General features: G+C 36.3%; 1 protein-coding gene and 1 non-coding gene across 2 annotated transcripts in view; one reads left to right on the forward strand and one right to left on the reverse strand.

The window, feature by feature from the left end:
- The window catches only part of GTF2F2 (general transcription factor IIF subunit 2), a 142,122-nt gene that overhangs the window by 41,717 nt on the left and 88,179 nt on the right, over positions 1–12,226 (forward strand). The window lies entirely within an intron of this gene.
- LOC133049748 (small nucleolar RNA SNORD58) lies at positions 2,555–2,620 on the reverse strand. Its single transcript, XR_009691440.1, has one exon. It is a non-coding gene; the product is annotated as a small nucleolar RNA SNORD58 (small nucleolar RNA).

Consider the following 12,226-nt stretch of genomic DNA (forward strand, 5'->3'; position numbering starts at 1 on the left):
CCTGGCATCAATTTTCTTCACACACCTCACTTCCTTCTTTCTTGCCGGCTGCCTGAAAAGGGAGAGGGTCACACATTTCAACTAATGGCAGCTTGGAATTTATTTATTCGTAGTAGTTTTAAGGAAAGTCATTGTCAGTGTTTCAAAATAATAAATCAAAGTCAAAAAGCTGGCCCAGAGAAATTTGGGGAGAATCTTTGAATGAATAGCTATAAGACTATTTAAAATGTTTCAGTTACTTATGCATATAAACATTTATTTCTAATGTTCTTAAAAACACCTTTTTGACAAGCTAAGCACCTCTTCTGTGAATGATGTTTAAGTTGTTTGATGAACATTGTTTTTCAGAGATGGAGGAATAAATCAGTTTTCTCCTTTTCAAAGCTTAGAACAGAATGTATGTTGACACAGTTTATGTGGTGGTAACTGAGAAGGGGTTCTAGAACCTGATTGCCGAGTGAAAACCCTCCTCATTTTCTCATTAGAGCTCTGAGGTCTTTGACACACTTCTTTGTCACACTTCATAGTGTCTTCATTTGTAAATTAGGTGTAGCAATATTTTTAGCACAGTGCTTGGCATGATTTAATGCTCATCTGAACCTTTTATTCATCTTTAATTGAATTTTTATTATTTTTATTTTACATGTATAATATGAGCCTATAATTGTGCAGGCTAGAATTTTGAGCAGTGATGAAGAATAGACTTAAAGGTGTAAGGGTCTTCAGCTACAAGGACAGTTTTAAATAAATGTCCAGTGTAAACATGTTATAAAAATATGAGTCTAAGAAAATGAATTGCTTTGGCCTATATCATCTTACAATAAAATTTATTTATTTTTTTTTAATGGTGGTTATATTTTATTTTATTATTTTATTTTTATTTTTATTTTTTATTTTTTTTTAATTTTTTTTTATTATTATTATTATTTTTTTCCAGTGGGTTTTGTCATACATTGATATGAATCAGCCATGGATTTACATGTATTCCCAATCCCGATCCCCCCTCCCACCTCCCTCTCCACCCGATTCCTCTGGGTCTTCCCAGTGCACCAGGCCGGAGCACTTGTCTCGTGCATCCCTCCTGGGCTGGTGATCTGTTTCACCATAGATAGTATACATGCTGTTCTTTCGAAATATCCCACCCTCACATTCTCCCACAAAGTTCAAAAGTCTGTTCTGTATTTCTGTGTCTCTTTTTCTGTTTTGCATATAGGGTTATCGTTATCACCTTTCTAAATTCCATATACATGTGTCAGTATGCTGTAATGTTCTTTATCTTTCTGGCTTACTTCACTCTGTATAAGGGGCTCCAGCTTCATCCATCTCATTAGGACTGGTTCAAATGAATTCTTTTTAATGGCTGAGTAATATTCCATGGTGTATATGTACCACAGCTTCCTTATCCATTCATCTGCTGATGGGCATCTAGGTTGCTTCCATGTCCTGGCTATTATAAACAGTGCTGCGATGAACATTGGGGTGCACGTGTCTCTTTCAGATCTGGTTTCCTCAGCATCTTACAATAAAATTTAAAAGAAATCTGTCATCAATGTGAAGCCAAGGAGATGTTATTAGCAACTTGAGTAAGATGTGTGCTCAATCCAGAAAGATGGAGCAAGGACTGACGTTGGTCCTGTCCTTCTCTATTTGATTTTATAAAATTCTGGTAGGAACTAGGGTAGCAGGCATCTTCCTTGAGTGTTTTAGAATAAGAGCATTTCTCTCTCTGTCTTCATCTGTTTAGTTATTTGATGCACTCTGAGTGACTAGAAGCTAAAAGATGCCTGAGTTCCAAGGCAACGTTTGGGATTGTTTTTTTTTTTAAAAAAACTATGTTGATCTTAGTTGACATCTTTCATTTATTTGTTTACAGATATTCAAAATACTTTTTCTGATTAACTTTTTTTAAAAAAAGATATTGTTTTTGATGTGTACTGTTTTTTTCCAAATCTTTATTGAATTTGTTACAATATTGCTTCTGCTTTATGTTTTGGTTTTTTGGCCTTGAGGCATGTGGGATCTTAGCTCTCTGACCAGGGATCAAACCCACACCCCATGTATTGGAAGGTGAAGTTTTAACCACTGGACCACCAGGGAGGTCCCCCGATGAACTCTTTTATGCTGTGTTCTTGTGTTCAAGTCTTCTAATGATTTATAAATAATTTGCCATCCATGTGGCTGTGTAAAATAAAGTTTTAAGCCCTAGTAACTCTATTTTATCTTTTAAAGCTATGCAATACAAAAACAGTTAGTATGCATTTAGAAGTAAATTTAAAATAAATCTGTAAATATATGGATGAGTGTGTATTGCCTATTAAGGAATCATCAACTTTGGGTTATATAACCAGAAAGACTCACTTATCATTATCCTTTAGGTCATTTTTTACTTGGTTATTTTAAAAGGTATGTGAACTATAGCATCTGTGCTCCAGTATTTTAACTTGTGTTTAAAAAGCTATCAGTAGCTTTTTTTTTTTTTTTTTTAGAATAACTGTCAACATATATTTACAGCAACTCACAGTTTAATATTTATGTACTATAAACTCTGTCCACAGCTGCTCAGAGAGTAGTTGTTTTCATGATTAATCCGAAGGTGTCCTAAGAAATGCCATCATCGCAGTATCAGTAGCTTTTCTTGATCCTTCTGTTACCATGTTCTTGGGGGAAAATGTCTAATTATTTGAGTAGTTTGCCACAAGCTTATTAATTTGGAAAATTGAAGATATTACTAGCTACTTAGGGAACAAATGGCTACCCCGCTGGTTAAAGCCTCAGGCCCCTGTCTGTGTCTGAAGGTAGCTCATTCTGTGACTCTTCTTTCGCATTGTACTGTTTCTAAAAAAATTGCCCATGTCTGTCTCCCAGCTTCCACAAGTTCAGGTTTTCAGACTATGTTTCTCTTTCTCAGTTTTCTTATTTAATTCCCTCCCAGAAGACTCTGAAGCATAGCATACATGATGCTTTTTCATCCAGAGTATTTTAATTGCTTGATACTGCAGGGAAACAGGAGGATTATTCACTTCTCCATTCACCCTCACACACACCCCCACGCCTAAAGCAGGGGTGGGGGTAGTCGTACAAAAGCTGACTATGTCAGAAAAATCTGTAGAGTTGTTCCTTTGCTTACCTAATATATAAGCACCCTTCCCCTCCATCCATCTGCATAAAGAAATTTAGTTATTCAGCTGCTCAGTCATGTCTGAATCTTTGCGACTCCATGGACTACAGCACGCCAGGCTTCCCTGTCCTTCATTGTCTCCCAGAGTTTGCTCAAACTCATGTCCATCGAGTTGGTGATGCCATCCAACCATCTCATCCTCTGTCGTCCCCTTCTCCTCCTGCCTTCAATCTTTCCCAGCATCAGGATCTTTTCCAGTGAGTCGGCTCTTCACATCAGGTGGCCGTAGTACTGGAGCTTCAGCTTCAGCGTCAGTCCTTCCAATGAGTATTCAGGGTTGATTTTCTTTAGGATTGACTGGTTTGGGTCTCCTTGCAGTCCAAGGGACTCTCAAGAGTTCTCCAGCACCACAGTTCGAAGGCATCAATTCTTTGATGCTCAGCCTTCTTTATGGTCCAGCTCTCATATCCATACATGACTACTGGAGAAACCATAGCTCTGACTACACGGACCTTTGTTGGCAAGAATTTTGGCAAAAATTGGCAAAAACTAAGAATTTTTAGTTCATTTTTAGAAATTAGGTAGGCATTTTTCTGGATTTAGTCTGACAATGATTCTGGACCTGAATGAGGAAAATCTGCCTGGCTCACAGAGGTTTCTCTCTAGGTTAAATGTATTCCCAGACCTACCAGTTACCCCTTTTCCTTTCTGTGGTTGTGGCTGCACACTTCTCATCCATGGATTCTCTGTTCTAGTGTTTTTGTTTCTCTTCTGTAGAAAACTGACTGGATTCCCTTTTTCATTGACTTTGTTGTCTTCCAGTATTTAAAGCCAGGATTTGATGTAGTCTAACGAGTGGACAAGCTAACCTTGCTTCAGCATTGTCTTGCCTGTTGTCAGGGCTCATGTCCTTTGCAGAATCTCTCACTCATTTTCTGGTATGTGGTCTGAAAGTGGTGTTACGCAGTAACTCAGAGCTTGGCACTTTGGGGGTTGCTTACTATGCAGATGAAACCACTCTTATGGCAGAAAGTGAAGAGGAACTAAAAAGCCTTTTGATGAAAGTGAAAGAGGAGAGTGAAAAAGTTGGCTTAAAGCTTAACATTCAGAAAACTAAGATCATGGCATCTGATCCCATCACCTCACGGGAAATAGATGGGGAGACAGTGGAAACAGTGTCAGACTATTTTTTTGGGCTCCAGAATCACTGCAGATGGTGACTGCAGCCATGAAATTAAAAGATGCTTACTCCTTGAAAGGAAAGTTATGACCAACCTAGATAGCATATTAAAAAGCAGAGACAAAAAAATAAATAAATAAAAAGCAGAGACATTACTTTGCCAGCAAAGCTCCATCTAGTCAAGGCTATGGTTTTTCCAGTGGTCATGTATGGATGTGAGAGTTGGGCTGTAAAGAAAGCTGAGCACCGAAAAATTGATGCTTTTGAACTATGGTGTTGGAGAAGACTCTTGAGAGTCCCTTGGACTGCAGAGGAGATCCAACCAGTCCATCCTGAAGGAGATCAGTCCTGGGTGTTCATTGGAAGGACTGATGCTGAAGCTGAAACTCCAATACTTTGGCCACCTCATGCGAAGTGTAGACTCATTGGAAAAGACCCTGATGCTGGGAGGGATTGGGGGCAGGAGGAGAAGGGGACGACAGGGGATGAGATGGCTGTATGGCATCACCGACTCAATGGGCATGAGTTTGAGTAAACTCCAGGAGTTTGTGATGGACAGGGAGGCCTGGCGTGCTGTGATTCATGGGGTCGCAAGGAGTCGGACACGACTGAGCGACTGAACTGAACTGCTAGCTGTGTGCCTCTGGCAAGTTGCCTAAATCTATTGGTCTGTTTTCTCATTGGTAAAACAAGATCTTTAATACTGCCCGCCTCTATCCATTAGACATCCTAAAATATCAATGACGCAAATGTGTTTTTCTTCCATGTACAGAAGTTCCGAGGTAAGAAGTCTAGATCTGGCATGACGGTCCCATGGTTAAAAGCAGCTGCCTGCCATCATTAGTTTGTGGCTTCCATTCTCAGGGTGATCCAGAATGACTGCTGTGGGTCTCACCATCACATCTACATTCTGGGAAGCCAAATGGAGGCAATAGGGCAAGTCAGAAAGGCTCACCCAGCTCTGTGAGAGGACCATATCCAGATTCATACCCTTATCAGTTTTGCTTCTATTCCTTTGGTCAGAACTTGATGACTTGACCTTGCACTTAGAGAACATCAGAAAATACCAGTTTTTATCTGGGTGCAGTTGCCACCTCAGTGGAATTAGGGTTCAGTTACTAACAAAGAAGGGAAGAATGGTTGCTGGGAAAGTAGCGATCTGTACACCTCAGAGATAAAAGAGACAATGCGTGTATAGTACTAAGTACTAACTGATGCAGAGTACACCTCTGTGAATGCAGGCATTTTTATGATTTTTGCTAAAAGGTCAAGTTACTAGCAGGTCGCACGTTTTCTTATTCCTTTCTACCCGTTTATATACTTTTCAGGGTAGTGTGGTCTTTTATAGTATCATAATACCCCAAACCAAAACAACCACAGATGATTTCTTTGAAGGGTAGAGGTAGGTAGGTAGTAGTTGTGCCCCTGTTGGAAAACCATTTGTCTCTGTAGAATAGGTTTCATCTTTTTTGCTTCATTAGCCAGTCTTAACAGTGGTGGAGTTGATACCACCTTTTTAAAAAGAAAAAAAAAATTATTTTTCATTGCACTGGGTCCTTGTTGCTGTGCTCAGGCTTTCTTTAGTTGCAGCAAGCGGGGGCCGCCGTCTGATGCGGTGTGCAGGCTGCTCGTTGCGGTGACTTCTCTTGTCGCGGGGCACAGACTCTAGGCGCACGGCCCTCAGTAGTTGCAGCACGCAGGCTCGGTAGTTGTAGCTCGTGGGCTTAGTTGCCCCAAGGCATGTGGAGTCTTCCTGGGCCGGGGATTGAACCTGTGTCCCCTGCGTTCGCAGGCAGGTTCTTATCCACTCCTCCACTAGGGAAGTCCGATATGTCTCTTTTTACTTTGATTTTTAAATCTTCAACTGCTTTTCCTTCCCACTACTTTGAACCAAAAAGGCCACTGTTGGTACATATTCCTTTTTGTTTGTTTGTTTTTTTAAATAAAGAGAATTAATTTACTTAAAAATGTTACATCCTTGTCTTAGGGTGATACAAAAGGACAATTGGGAATGATTTTACTTAATGCTTAACCTTGCTTCTTTATACAACCTCAGTGTTACCTACCAAATTTTTATATCAAGCTTTACTATTTTTCTATATATTTGTTGTGTAGTGAATTTTATAATATACAAATTTTTGTTATATAATTGTAAGAGAGATAGTTGAGCCTTCTTGCCTCTTATTAAGTACAGTCTGCCTTATATCCAAATAATTAAATTTTGATAAGATAGGAAAAAGAGAGGAGTGATATATAACTGGGAACCAAAATGACATTTTGGTAAAGCCTGCCTTCAGTTTTCAAGGTAGCTGAATATCTGAATATTGAATCCCAGTGTGTTTCCTCTGGCTGTGTGGTGAAAGGTAAGCATGTGTGTCATACATGCTTGTGGGTTGCAGTTTGTGGTTCTGTCTTTTTATAAATCAGTCACCTGTGACTTCTACATTCTTTTGCTTGGTATTTCTGTCTAATAATCATCAACCTTTATTAATAATTATTTCTATACACAGTGATATAGTCTTTCCTTTACATGGATAGGAGAAAATGCAAAATTCAAAGTAGTTTTCTTAGGATGTCTACACTTATATTTAAATGTTTTTTAAAAATAAGTATAAATGAAAATTCATCAAATGATAAGATACCTGAAGTAAATGCTAAATGTTGTAGTTCTTGTAAAACCACCTTAAGTCATAGAAGTTTATCGAACTCAAGTAATCATTAAGATTAAAGTTTGTATCATTCAACAGTTTTAAGAACCTTTAATATTAGTTAACAAACCTCCTTTAACAAGGTAAAATCAGTAGCGTGGAATTTTTTAAAAATCAGACTTGCCCAATTTTATACTTTAATCATGTAGAAAAATATGTACTGAAGATTCTAAAAGGCTGTAATCAAAATAACTTTTGAAAGATTGGGCCTGTCTTCAAAAAAGAATTTGAAATTTGCTGTTAAATGTAACTGAATATTCTGGAGTCCTCAGTTTGGAAAAACCTGCTGTACTGTTAGGTTAACTGCATCTTATTTTATTTGTTTTTACTTTATGCTGGGGAACAATTTTTTAAGACAGGTAACAAGGAAACATAGTATAATTGTTTATGACTTTTTAGTATCCAGTATGTTTTCCAAAATGTGTAGTAATTTAAATAAATTTAGAGTTACTGTATTTTATGTAGAAAATGCTTGATATTGCATAGTTTTTGCATTCTTGGAAGGATTTAACTAAGTGTAAGTTATTTATAATAGCTTGTGAGACTTAACATTAATATCAGTGACTTTTGTTTGATTGAAACTCTTGAACTATTGTGTATCTTTGCAAAGAGAAGCAGGAATACAGTCACCTCTTTATAAATTAGGCAAATTCAAATTTTCATGTTAGATATTTCCCTCTTCCCAGCACATCTTTCTTTATCACCATCCCCTTGGTGTTTGTTCACAGAAGCAAATTAATTTTATTATTAACTTAGGCAAAATATGATTAGGAAGGTGAGTCTGCTACAGAAGTAACCATTATATATTTCAGAGCCAAACACGGGGGAGGGGCAAAGGGGGATGGATGGAGTGGTTGTTTGGGTCTAGTAGATGCAAACTGTTATGTATAGAGTGGATAAACAACAAGGTCCTGCCTAGTAGCACAGGGAACCATACTCAGTTCTCCTGGGATAAACCATCGTGGGAAAGAATATAAAGAAGAATGTGTATGTTTCACTGAGTCATTTTGCTGTACAGTGTATATTAGTACATTGTAAGTCAACTACTTCAATCAAAAAGATTTAAAAAACGAAATATGAATAATTTCTAAGTTGCATGCTGTTTTGGATAGTTCATATTACATCTCTGCTTTATTTGCAAGATTATTATGATTCCAGTGCTCTGATTTTAACCTTGACTGGCACCATTGCAGCTTAAGGCATTTGATCATAATTTATTAGATAGGGGTATCTTTTAAGAGTGTGATATCACATTATTCCTGACTGATTTTAAATTGCTGATAAACAGTTGTAGTGATTATTTTGCTTTTGTAGATTTTGCATATGAAGCTAGGAGATAAATGTCCTAAGAAAAATTTACCATATGTATTTTTAAACTAATAAAGTTGAAAACTGCATTTGCCTAGAGCAATTTAAAATAGAGGCTTGTATCTTACAGAATTCAACACAGTACCAAGCTTGCATTTGTTGAAAGTTCTCTGTTCTGTTCATGTCTAAGTTGAAAGCCTAATTAATGTAAACGTGCATTTTTGTGCCTGTTGTTCATGGTTATGTCATGAAGGTACCTTTGCACTGGATACGGTAATAACCAGGCTGTGGAAAGTCTGTGATGAGTGAGGCATTTTATATGCTGCTGTTCAGTTGCTCAGTCGTGTCCGACTCTGTGACCCTGTGGACTGTGGCCCACCAGGCTCCTTTGTCCATGGGGATTTTCTGGGCAAGAATGCTGGAGTGGGTTACCATTTCTTTCCTCAGGGATTTCACATGTAATTTAGAATTTAATTTAAGCCATATAAATGCCCTATCAACTGTTCATTACTATCTGTTTTACTGTAAGGATGTTGAAGTTCAAAGAAGTAAAGAATCTTGCTTATGGTCATGTAAGCAAATTAGGGGAAGTTAATTGAATTTGAACCCAAGTCGGACTCCAGAGCCCATATGTTGCACTGTCCTGTACTTTTTCCTCATAGTAAGTTCTGTGGACTTTATAAGCCATAAAAAGTAACCCCCCTTTTCAGCAAACCTGACATGTGAAAATCTAGATTTGCCAATATACAAATTTGGGATATTCTTTATTCTTGTGAGATGATTCATCTCATGTTCTTTAAATGACACGACATGACATTTAAAATATTATTTGCTTTCCCGAAATCCAATTTTTCTCTCAACATTTTAAGAATACCTGCTTCGTGAGATTTTATCAAGTGAGGCAAGCCTCTATTTTGGTATTTGTTTAGCATGTACTTCATGAGTGCCTGCTCTATGCCAGGTTCTAGGTGTTACAGAGATAAGTGGCCTGCAAAAGCCTAGTTCCTGCTGTCTCTGGAACTGGTGTAACTGGGTTTCAAATACTGGTTCCACCTTGACCTCTCAGTAACTGTAGGATCTTAGCAGGTCCCTTAGCCCTCTGAGTCTCTTTCTTCATCTTTCTTAGGGTTAGCGTAAGGATTAATTGAGATAATATATGTTCATAGCATGGTACCTGGCATGTGAAAAAATACTAACGTTACCTTTTAACATCTTAAAAATAGCACTTGAAATACAAGTCCTTTTCTTTAAAAAAAAAAATAAATAACCAAACAAGCTTAATTAGTATCATGATCTTCAGTCTGAGACAGTAGTCATCATTTGAAGAGTTGTGTAAGCATTTCCCTTTGTTCTGCACAATGCCATACACATTTTAGAAATACAGTATACCTTAAGCTGTGTGTTTGTTTTTTATATTTTAAGGGTAATGCCAGAATCACCGTGGGGTATAATTCCAAATACACGCATATGTATGTTAGGCGCGTGGCAAATACACTAACCTGTTTTCTTATTACCTTACTTCTGAAAAAGAGGATAGAGTCACTTTGTGATTTATTCTTTGGAACAATATGAGAAAAGATTTGAGGAGGAAGTTCGTCATTGATCGCAAACAAAAATGTTGTGACAGCTTCACTCTGACTTATAGTAGGCACTTTGTACAATTACTTGAGCCTTTTGAATGGGAAGTATTTCTCAGTATTTTTTAAAGTAGTGAAGTTTAAACACTAGGTCGTCCCTTTGCTGTATACCTGAAACTACCCCCACATAGTAAATCACCAATATTTCAATAAAAATTCAAAAAACTAGGTATTTCGTGTGTACTTACAATCTGTACACACTTGAATATATAGATACCAGTGCAAGTGATTTTGAAGATATATTTATGAAAATTTCTGCAAGAGTAATCAATCTAGCCATATTTCCTTCTAGGTTACTAAATGTTTTAGGATATTATGATTTATCAAAAGCTTAAGGAGGAATTAAATGCATTTAGAAATGATTTTTTAGAGATGTTCAAAAAAATCAGTGACAGATTTCCTTAAGTAATGGTTTCCATCAATAAAATTTTGTTATAACAGTTAAATTTTCTTTTGTGAACTGATGCAAAAGCCTCACTTATAATACTTCTAAGGAGATTTGTACAAACTATATCTCCTGTAAAAAGATGTGTCAGGGCTATTTTTATTATCTGAAATGAAACCTTGAGAAAATCTTACTTTGACATTAAATCATTACCGTTTTTTTTTTTTTTTTACATTACAAAGTCCAAATGCCAAGGAAAAGTCAACTCATAAGCTGGAGAGGTATGTAGACAGTTCAATTATAGTGACTGATAAAATAGATTTTAGTATTTTTTTTTCTGTTTTCATAGTTCTTTTGAATCCTGATTAAGCCGTTTTTAAGTACATAAGGGATAATTTGATGTTATAAACTTTTTTCCTTGTTATACAAAAAAAATTATGCAGTTGATGTGGAGATTTTTGTTTTTAACATGGATTTTTAAAGGACTTTTTTGTACAGTAGGTTTTAAAATATTTCTTTGAGTATGTACAACCAACTTTTGTATTACTTTAGATGTTGTAATGGGAAGTCAGTTACAGTTCTGAGTGAATATTAGCTCTCCTCAGTTTTTATGTGTAAGCAAACTTTTTGCATAGATGCTAACTTATGTAACCTCAGTTAAGATTTTCAGAAATATTTTGTTGAAGTTTATTAAAGTCAAGATTTAATGACCAGTTTTAATGGTTAAATTTTAAAGGAGTGAATTAAGATGTTATTTGTACTTAGAAGTCAAAGAAAATAAGTGGCATAGAAATAAATGATTTAGCTGTTCTTTGGGAGGAAAAAATGTTCTCACCTTTAAAGCTAACTTTCTTGATTATTTAATTGAGATAGCCATAGGTAAAACCTAATTTTTAAAAATAACTTCTTGTTTAGCATGAACTAAAGAAATGACCACAAACTCACTGAGCCTGAGATTTACCATCAAAAGAGGTACTGAAAAGAATCAATAAACTTCTTTCATAGGAATAATGTTTAGTGTTACTCACATATTATTTTTGAGCTTGAAAGATGAGATATTTAGGATGATTCTGAAAATGAACTCTTTTCATTATTTTAATACCGTATACTCTATTGAGAATAAGTTACCCATGCTGTATTGGAGTTCAGTCTGCAAAGAAATGAATTGGCTGATTTTTGTCACTTGCAAGTCCAGCCAGGGTTGCTATAGCCTGCCAGTTGACTGCATCAATACATAATACTGTATGAAGTCATTAAAAGGCATATTTTTTTAAAAATGACACATGTAACTTTTTACTATAATTATTAACTATAAGCAAAGAAGTTAGTCATGCTTTCATTTTTTTTTATTGTCATCAAGCAGTTTTCTAGGAAATTTCAGCAGTATATCAATATCCAGCTATAATTCTAGTATGAAATGCAGAAACTATGAGCAAGCTTTTGGTGCCTACCATCAAAATTAAATCCATAGCTTTAATGCTTACAGTCTCGTTTTGCTTTCACCACAGCTCTGTGTTAGTAGATCTGCACATCTCTCTTGCTCTCAATGGTTAATTTTATCAGTTCAGTTTCTTTGTAGATTTTTGCCATGAGTAGAAAGGATTTAAAGTCTCATAGTCCCTTAAAATATTTTATTACCCTTTCCTTGAAAGAATGACAGATAATGTACATGCTTGTTCATTGTACAAGTACCCAAGACATTCTGGTTGAAAGACAGCTTAAGGAAAAATAAACAAATAGCAAAAGCATTCCGTCTTTATTTACAGTATGTAGAAGATCACTGTTTTCACTTTAAGTGTAGGAGTCTGATCAGCAGGAACACCCTAGAGAAGGACATCTTTAGCGATAGAATTTACATACCATTAGCTCACAGTAATTGATTAGCAGCAG

Source organism: Dama dama, chromosome 30 (genome assembly GCF_033118175.1).
Source record: "Dama dama isolate Ldn47 chromosome 30, ASM3311817v1, whole genome shotgun sequence".
Lineage (NCBI taxonomy): Eukaryota > Metazoa > Chordata > Mammalia > Artiodactyla > Cervidae > Dama > Dama dama.